Below are 9,794 nucleotides of genomic sequence, written 5' to 3'. Positions count from 1 at the left end.
TAAATTAGTTATGGAATAATCAGTTGTACTATAATCGTATTCTACTGTTCAAACTGAAATGAAATATACCTCCCTTTATTAAAAAAAAGTCTGCAGAATTGATTAAATAGATGACAATGTAATTTCCATTACAAGTGCTTTTTCTGCCATCTAGTGGAAAAATGAAATCTATGAGGATTCATAATTTATACTTTTTAATACTATTGTCTCAAACTATTTAGGAAAGGCTTATTGGAAATCTCAAGAAAAGAAAACCAAATGTTGCATTCTCTCCCTATTTCTGATTTGGTCTGCAGGTAGACCAGCTGTGGATCACCTTGAGCATTCCTCATGTTGCCAAAGAAACTAAATACAGAAAAAGGTAGAGGGAACTCTCTTTTAATTAATTAGTTGGGGGGAGGTGAGTTGTTTATTTTTAAAGACTACCCATTTGCCCAAGCTTTTTCAAGGGCTGCCTTACTCTCTGTTTTTTGCCTGTGGAAGTATTTTTTTTAACCATTTAAATACCAGCTCAAAGGCAATTCCCTTGCAAAAACCTCCCTTGGTTCCCGGTGGAATGAACTCCCATGGCTTGCTAACTATAACTCCAGTTCCTGTTCAATGATTACACCATGCTGCCAAGTTCTATGTTGTAATTTGGTGAGTCTGTCTCACTTGATTGCGAACATCTTGAGGACAGGGAACCTGTGCTGTTCATCCGTCTAGTCTGTGGTACTATCCCAGGCAATGAATATATGAACACACTTGCTGCATATATCATTTTAAATATGTAGAACTGGAGCCTACTAAAAGCCATTTCTAATATAGGCCAGCCAGCTCTTACATGGGCTATTCTGGGGTGTATACATAGATTTCAGAGCTGGGATTTGACTAAACTTCCTAGCTTGGATTATTGATTCATTTTATCAAGCTTTTTCCCCCAGTATGTACTAGGTAATATATGCTGTTAACGATTCCAAGAAGTGGAAAAGCTAGCTGCCATCCTCATATATGAAGGCCTTGTTGGGTGCCTTTCTCTCTGTGTTCCTGGAATGATCTGTTCTTTCTTCTATCATGGTGCTTATTCCTGTACTGCATGTATTGTCTCCATGAACTCCTTGAGGATGAGAAGACTGTCCTATCCATTTGTATTTTCAGCAATGAATATACTGTCTGCATATAGCAGAGGCTCAGTAAGTATTTGTTGAATAATAAAGAATCATGAAAGATACAAAGAATTGCAAAGGATAAAAAAGAAGTATTAGATAGTGCTCTAAGGAGCTTAGACATCATTTAGGGAAATAATTACTTAAATATTCTGACCAGAATGTTCTATAGTTAATAGACATTAAATATATTTTTGTTAAATTAATGAAATGAGAGTCAACTTCTATTTCCAGGAAAAATGCTAAACACTTATGCTCTATCCTCTGGAAGAGCATAATCAAGTGTGAAGCAATAAAAATGTTCACCAATACTTACATTATTCAGCATGTTGTGTTTCCTGCCAATGTGTTAGACATCCCACCATAAACTGGTGTGTTAGAAATGGCTTCCCAAAGGAGGAAGATCTTTGTCAAGAACAAAGATCTGAAAAGTGTGGAAAAGTCTAGATTTTACCCTAGTTGTAAGCTGAAAAGTTAGATCGCCACATTTTCATAGATGCTGGCAAAGAAGGAGAGATTCCTGGGTCAGAAACAAAAGACTTTATTACTCACAGCACAGCAAACACCATGAGCTTCATGTTCGCATTTTTTCTCCTTGTCCTCCAAGTCCCATAGGGGTGATAAAACGCAGCCTCCAAGATGTTGCACATGCTGTGAGTTTGTATCACAGCAGAGGAACCCCAAGCCAAGGAAACCTCAATTCTCTAAAGGGGACTTTTAGCAAACCTGTCCAATCTTTGTCCTGGAGGGAGCCATTATACTCATTATCCTGGTCAGAAAACAAATCTGCCCTATGCCCTGGTGAAAGACACTATCTCTGTGTTTCAAGGTTGTTTGCTACACAAACATCCTTGAAAAGACAGCCCAGGACAAAAGCTATCAACATCTTCTCAGAAGATGGATGGAAATACAAGAGCTCCATGGAGAACTTTCTCTTGACAGTTTTAATTTGGTTCTCAAAGGCTGAGTTTGATTTGGTCAAGTAATAGGAAAAGAACAGATGTTCCAAGAGGCAGAAGATTTTTTTTTTTTTTTTTTTGAGACGGAGTCTCACTCTGTTGCCCAGTTTGGAGTTTAGTGGCACGCTCTCGGCTAACTGCAACCTCTGTCTCCTGGATTCAAGCGATTCTTCTGCCTCAGCCTACAGGCATGCACCACCACATCCAGCTAATTTTTTTGTATTTTTAGTATAGATGGAGTTTCACCATGTTGGCCAGGCTGGTCTCGAACTTTTGACCTCAAATGATCCATCTGCCTCAGCCTCCCAAAGTGCTAGGATTACAGGTGTGAGCCACTGCACCCAGCTGGAAGAATTTTATGTGCGCATATTTATTTCACGACAGATCTCTCTGGACCTCAATTTCTTCATCGGTAAAACTAGAATATTAATGCCTACTTTATGAGGTTGCTATGAAAACTATATGAGGTAATGTGTGTAACATATGTATGGTATCTAGCCTGGTGTCTGGCATGTAGCAGGTGTCAAATTGTTAGTTCTTTTCCATTTCTCCCTGAACATATGAAATGTGACTCTGCAGACTTCCCTGATATCAATAAAAAGGGGGAAATGAGAGGCATTTAACTAGACCTTTCACAAATTTTTTAACTGAGCATCTACTATGTGCCAGGCACCAGTCTAGACACCATGACTGCCCTCTTGAAGCTTATAGTATGCTTCATGGGAGAAATAGAGGAGAGTAGATTTGTCTTGCTTCTATCACATAAACTTGTAGAGGGCATGCCTCCAAAGTTTTATGGCAATCCATGTGATAGAAAGCTAGGGAATTATAAAGACATAGGCAGAGCATTAACCTAGAATAATAACAGTCAACAGTATGTTTTCCCAGATCACACTGAGAAAAAGGATACTAGTAATTGCAGCAGGAAATGTTCATGTGAACATTATTGCTACCAATATATGATTGTTTAGCCATCCATTCAGTAAATATTTATTATTATGACATGTTGTACTTTGTTGTAGTGAATACTCAATATATCTTTTTTAAGGATGTTGTGCATAGTGATAGGTGCTGGAATTCCCTTGAGGGTGAGCTGGCTCCAGGGATAAGGAATTGATTTTGCACAAGTTGGTGTCAATGTTCACCTTTATATGGATGAAGAGAGTTGTGATAATCTGGGAGATACTGTGAATAAGATGTGTGATTTCAAGATGATTAGAATATTGATTTATTGGATAATCCTAAATTAGACTGTGAATAAGGAAAGTTGTTAAAATTTTTTATTGGTGAAGAAGGTACACAATTATTTGTTTTATTATAGACTATGTTTATGCTTCAAATATTTTATGGAAATAAAATAGCAATTTGTTTTGTTTTGGAGACAGGTTCTTGCTGTGTTGCCCAGGCTGGAGTGCAGTGGCATGATCATAGCTCACTGCACCCTCCAATTCCTAGGCTCAAGTGATCCTTATGCTTCAGTCTCTCGAGTAGCTGAGACTACAGACACACACCACTATGCCCAGCCAATTTTTTTGTACTTTTTGTAGAGATGGATTCTTACTTTGTTGTGCAGGCTGGTTTGAACTGCTTCAAGCAATCCTCCCATCTTGGCCTCCCAAATGTTGGGATTGCAGGCGTGAGCCACCCCATTCAGCCGGTAATTTTTCTGAGAGAAAATAGTTATAAAGACTATCCCTGCTTTGAGGGTGAGACTTGATCATATGACTGCTGTGTTAAATTAGACGCATTAAAATAGTATATGAAAAGGCAATTCTAGTTGGGTTTTCTGGAAGAACTATGGTAATAGCACCCTTTTCCTACCTTGTTTCCAGCACAGTGCAGACTGAATTCATTATTTGTCTAGAATCTACTTACTGGGCTAGATTGTGAAAAACGCACAGGCTGCCTGACAGCTGAGTGATGGAGGCTAACCAGGAGGGGAAGTGAATAACTTTTGAAATGGGAAGCTGAAGACAAGCTGCAAGCAAAACCAAAGAGAGGAGTGCTTCCTCTATAGTTCCTATTATTCAGGGATCATGAGATGGGCTTTAGTCAATGCTAAGATCTGGCTTCTTGTTAGGTGGCTTAGAGGAGTGATGGGACCAGCAAACAATTCAAAGGACGTCACCCCCCGACCATTGCTCTCCCACCCTCCCCTACCACCCTGTGCTGTCTAGTGGGCTGCATTCCTTCAAGTTAAATGGTGCCTCTGGGACTTGCATCTCTCCAGCGTGATGGGGGCTAACCAGAAGGGGAAGTAACGTCTCAGTATGTCTGATCTGCATTTATGAGAAACAAAGCTTGGCACATAGTGCTGAAAGTGGGAGAAGACCTGAGAAATCCCAAGTGAGAAAGCATCTCTGGCTGTGCATGGTGGCTCACGCCTATAATCCCAGCACTTGGGAGGCCAAGGCAGGCAGATCACCTGAGGTCAGGAGTTCAAGACCAGACTGGCCAACATGCTAAAACTCCATCTCTACTAAAAATACAAAAATTAGCCAGGTGTGGTGGCTCACACCTGTAATCCCAGCTACTTGGGGGGCTGAGGCAGGAGAATCACTTGAACCCAGGAGGCAGAGGTTGCAGTGAGCCAAGATTGTGCCATTGCACTCTAGCCCGGGTGACGGAGTGAGACACTGTATCAAAAAAAAAAAAAAAAAAAATCGCTTGAACCCGGGAGGCAGAGGTTGCAGTGAGCCGAGACTGCGCCACTGCACTCTAGCCTGGGCGACAGAGCAAGACTCCTCTCAAAAAAAAAAAAAAAGCTTCTTCTCTCTCCCACATTAGTTCCCGTGGGGGCTGCCTAGTTAACCACATTTACTGCTAAATCTCAACATAGATTCTCAAACCTTTCCAAAACTGATGAAAGTAACAATGCAAGGATCATCATAATTCATCACAATTATTTGTATCTAAGTCATGCTAATGTCTGCTACATTGAAAGGTCAGGTTAACACCAGTTTTTCCTAAAATCCTAGGGCTCCCAGGGTCTTGCATTTTAACACGAGTGGTAGTTTTGTGAAATTAAAACACTTTTGTCTTTGTTCCATGCAAAACGCCTCCCTCCCTCCCTCTCTCTCATTGTCTTTGAACTTGGCCTTGATTGATAAAATCCATTTCTATTAGGTAAAGCTGGTGAAAGCAGGAATAGAGTTTATCCAGGGCTTAAATTAAATCTTACAGAGCTTTTTCTCTGACTGCCCCTAGCTCCCTACAGTTTTCCATCAGTAGACTTCCAAGGAAGCTTTCATTTAGCCAGCTGTTTGCTCCTATTTTACATGATGGTTCTCGGTGTTCGGCAGGAACAAAGACCATGGATATTCCCATTTGGGTTTATCAGAAGCAACTGAGAACAACGAGCTCTTTTTATGTTGAAAACAGAGATTTAAAATTTATTCATAATCTTTACTTCTTCTCCCAACACATTCTCATCCCCATGGGCTCCTTTCTCTAATTAGCTATGCAAGTCTTGACACTAAAATTTAGCTACATGTTAATCTTTCATTTTTATTAGTATGGTGTCTTTATCTTCCTTCCTATAGAAGCACAGTATATGCTTATATTTAAATACATTATATGTTTCCAAAAATGAGTACATTAAAATGACAACTTATAAAAACATTCAGTCTAAGAAAGAAAAGTACATCTTAAATATGTCACTTCACAACCACTGAGCCACTCCTGAAATGAAGTTACTAGGTAGGTCTAATTTATACAAAAGAAAGTGGAGTTGAACATTTATGAAGCTCCTACTATGTGCCAAGTGGGATGCTATGGATTTTATATCCATCATCTCCATTTAATCTTCACAATGCTGTGAGCTGTTGTGTTGTTATTGCCAGACTTGGAGAGGGTACGAGTCCAAGCCTCCTGTCTGACACCAAAGCCTGAGCTGCCTGCTGAATTATATGACAGCCAACAGGAATCTTGGGGATTAGCTAAGATAGTGGTTTTCCAAAGTATGGGATGGGTACGAAATGAGGTGGTACACAGGGACATTGCATTTAAAATGCATTAAATACCACAGTGAAGAAGTTGATTTCAATACTCTTCTAATCCTTCTGGCGACATCTAGAGGAAATGCAGTTCTGTTGTGTTCTGACACTTGCTCATCTGCTTTAGTTTTTTTTTTTTTTTTTTTTTTTTGAGACGGAGTCTCGCTCTGTCACCCAGGCTGGAGTGCAGTGGCATGATCTCAGATGAATGCAACCTCTGCTTCCCAGGTTCAAGTGATTCTCCTGACTCAGCCTCCCGAGTAGCTAGGATTACAGCTGTGCACCACGATGCCTGGCTAATTTTTGTATTTTTAGTAGGTGGGGTTTCACCATGTTGGTCAGGCTGGTCTCGCACTCTTGACCTCAGGTGATCCACCCGCCTCGGCCTCCCAAATTGATGGGATTACAGGCGTGAACCACCGTGCCCAGTGCTCATCTGCTTTTCTATAGAAGGAAAAGTAGGTGTTAGAATCATAGTTTTAAAAGACAATACCTAGCAAAGATATAATTCCATATTTAATTTTAATTATTTTTATAGCTATGGGGAAATATGCTGGTTTTCCACTTAAGTAGTCATGGATATTTTAATTCTCAAAGTACATGCAAAATAAAGGTATTACTGTTACAATAAAAAGGCGATTTGCTCGTAGAAGAGTAGGTAGATTCACCTCTAAAAAAAAACAGGTGAAACAGTTTTCCACATATGTGAAAGTAAAATTATCTGAACGACCTCTTTGAAGGCTTTTCATATAACTCTCCAAGTGTACATCTGGCGATTTACTGCTTTAGGTAATCGGAGGTCATGGTGTGGACTGCTTCTGATATAACATGCATGCATGTTCACTCAGCTTCTGGGGAGCCATAAGATACCTCAATATTCTGGCCTTTTGGCCGGAACCGCCATCTTCCGAAAATTCGCCAAAATGACAAACACAAAGGGAAAGAAGAGAGGCACTTGATATATGTTCTGCAGGCCTTTTAGAAAACATGGAGTTGTCCCTTTGGCCATGTATATGCGAAATCTACAAGAAAGGTGATATTGTAGACATCAAGGGAATGGTTACTCTTCAGGTGTTACTATGGCGAAACTGGAAGAGTCTACAATGTTATCTAGCAGGCTGCTGGCAGTGTTGTCAACAAACAAGTTAAGGGCAAGATTCTTGCCAAGAGAACTAGGAACACATTAAGTATTCTAAGAGCTGAGACAGCTTCTTGAAACATGTGAAGGAAAATTATCAGAAAAAGAAGCCAAAGCGAAAGGTACCTGGGTGCAAGTGAAGCACCAGCGTGCTCCACCCAGAGGAGCACACTTTGTGAGAACCAATGGGAAGGAGTCTGAGCTGCTGGAGCCTATTCCCTACGAATTCATGGCACAATAGGTGTTAAAGACCTCTGGACTGTTAAAAAAAAAATTCTGCCCTATTCTAATGGACAGGGTCACTTAACAGATTTCCTGAGACTGCTATTTAGGGCTGTCACATGCACCATCTTTATTTATTTATTTTTTAAAATTATACTTAAAGTTCTAGGGTACATGTGCACAACGTGCAGGTTTGTTACATATGTATCCATGTGCCATGTTGGTGTGCTGCACCCATTAACTCGTCATTTACATTAAGTATATCTCCTAATGCTTTCCCTACGCCCTCCCCCCACCCCACGACAGGCCCCGGTGTGTGATGTTCCCCTTCCTGTGTCCAAGTGTTCTCACTGTTCAGTTCCCACCTATGAGTGAGAACGTGTGGTGTTTGGTTTTTTGTCCTTGCGATAGTTTGCTAAGAATGATGGTTTCCAGCTTCATCCATGTCCCTACAATGGACGTGAACTCATCCTTTTTAATGGCTGCACAATATTCCATGGTGTCTATGTGCCACATTTTCTTAATCCAGTCTATCATTGAGGGACATTTGGGTTGGTTCCAAGTCTTTGCTGTTGTGAATAGTGCCGCAACAAACATATGTGTGCATGCGTCTTTATAGCAGCATGATTTAAAATCCTTTGGGTATATACCCCATAATGGGATGGCTGGGTCAAATGGTATTTCTAGTTCTAGATCCTTGAGGAATTGCCACACTGTCTTCCACAATGGTTGAAGTGGTTTACAGTCCCACCAACAGTGTAAAAGTGTTCCTATTTCTCCACATCCTCTCCAGCACCTGTTGTTTCCTGACTTTTGAATGATGGCCATTCTAACTGGTGTGAGATGGTATCTCATTGTGGTTTTGATTTGCATTTCCCTGATGGCCAGTGATGATGAGCATTTTTTCATGTGTCTGTTGGCTGCATAAATGTCTTCTTTTGAGAAGTGTCTGTTCATATCCTTCACCCACTTTTTGATGGGGTTGTTTTTTCTTGTAAATTTGTTTGAGTTTTTTGTAGATTCTGGATATTAGCCCTTTGTCAGATGAGTAGATTGCAAAAATTTTCTCCCATTCTGTAGGTTGCCTGTTCACTCTATGGTAGTTTATTTTGCTGTGCAGAAGCTCTTTAGTTTAATTAGATCCCATTTGTCAATTTTGGCTTTTGTTTCCACTGCTTTTGGTGTTTTAGACATAAAGTCCTTGCCCAGGCCTATGTCCTGAATGGTATTGCCTAGGTTTTCTTCTAGGGCTTTTATGATTTTAGGTCTAACATTTAAGTCTTTAATCCATCTTGAATTAATTTTTGTATAAGATGTAAGGAAGGGATCCAGTTTCAGCTTTCTACATATGGCTAGCCAGTTTTCCCAGCACCACTTATTAAACAGGGAATCCTTTCCCCATTTCTTGTTTTTGTCAGGTTTGTCAAAGATCAGATGGTTGTAGATGTGTGGTATTATTTCTGAGGGCTCTGTTCTGTTCCATTGGTCTATATCTCTGTTTTGGTACCAGTACCATGCTGTTTTGGTTACTGTAGCCTTGTAGTATAGTTTGAAGTCAGGTAGCGTGATGCCTCCAGCTTTGTTCTTTTGGTTTAGGATTGTCTTGGCAATGTGGGCTCTTTTTTGGTTCCATATGAACTTTAAGATAGTTTTTTCCGATTCTGTGAAGAAAGTCATTGGTAGCTTGATGGGGATGGCATTGAATCTGTAAATTACCTTGGACAGTATGGCCATTTTCACGATATTGTTTCTTTCTATCCCTGAGCATGGAATGTTCTTCCATTTCTTTGTGTCCTCTTTTATTTCGTTGAGCAGTGGTTTGTAGTTCTCCTTGAAGAGGTCCTTCACATCCCTTGTAAGCTGGATTCCTAGGTATTTTATTCTCTTTGAAGCAATTAAAAATATGGAACGCTTCACAAATTTGCATGTCATCCTTGTGCGGGGGCCATGCTAATCTTCTCTGTATCGTTCCAATTTTAGTATATGTGCTGCCGAAGCGAGCACCACATGCACCATCTTTTTTACAACATTTATAATTCTACAGTCTGGTATATATGAGCCCAACAGTGAATTTCATAAAAGAGAGATCTTTTTGTTGTTAGAACTGGGTTTCTCAAGTATAGCACCTCTGGAAAGGGAATGACTTTAACCTGTTATTTACATTGTTGTAACTAAAAAGCAGTAATATAGATCTGCTGAGATGCTACAAAACTTCACCAGCCTACCATCATCAATGGTATATTCCCTAAGAATGGGACAATCCTGGGAAAGAGAAGCATCTGTCACTAGTCTTCTATTAAATTCTCAGCATCTACATCCAGAGCTTCAACTACCA

General features: G+C 40.1%; 1 non-coding gene across 1 annotated transcript; it reads right to left on the bottom strand.

Annotated features, from left to right (window-relative positions):
* Window positions 1-9,356: 9,356 nt before the first annotated feature.
* LOC129464305 (U6 spliceosomal RNA) lies at window positions 9,357-9,463 on the bottom strand. Its single transcript, XR_008651532.1, has one exon. It is a non-coding gene; the product is annotated as a U6 spliceosomal RNA (small nuclear RNA).
* Between the last annotated feature and the right edge of the window lie 331 nt (window positions 9,464-9,794).

The sequence above is a fragment of the Symphalangus syndactylus genome, chromosome 15 (genome assembly GCF_028878055.3).
Source record: "Symphalangus syndactylus isolate Jambi chromosome 15, NHGRI_mSymSyn1-v2.1_pri, whole genome shotgun sequence".
Taxonomy (NCBI): Eukaryota; Metazoa; Chordata; class Mammalia; order Primates; family Hylobatidae; genus Symphalangus; species Symphalangus syndactylus.
The sequence above is the reverse complement of the archived record's forward strand: the minus strand, read 5'-3'. Positions and strand labels throughout refer to the sequence as shown.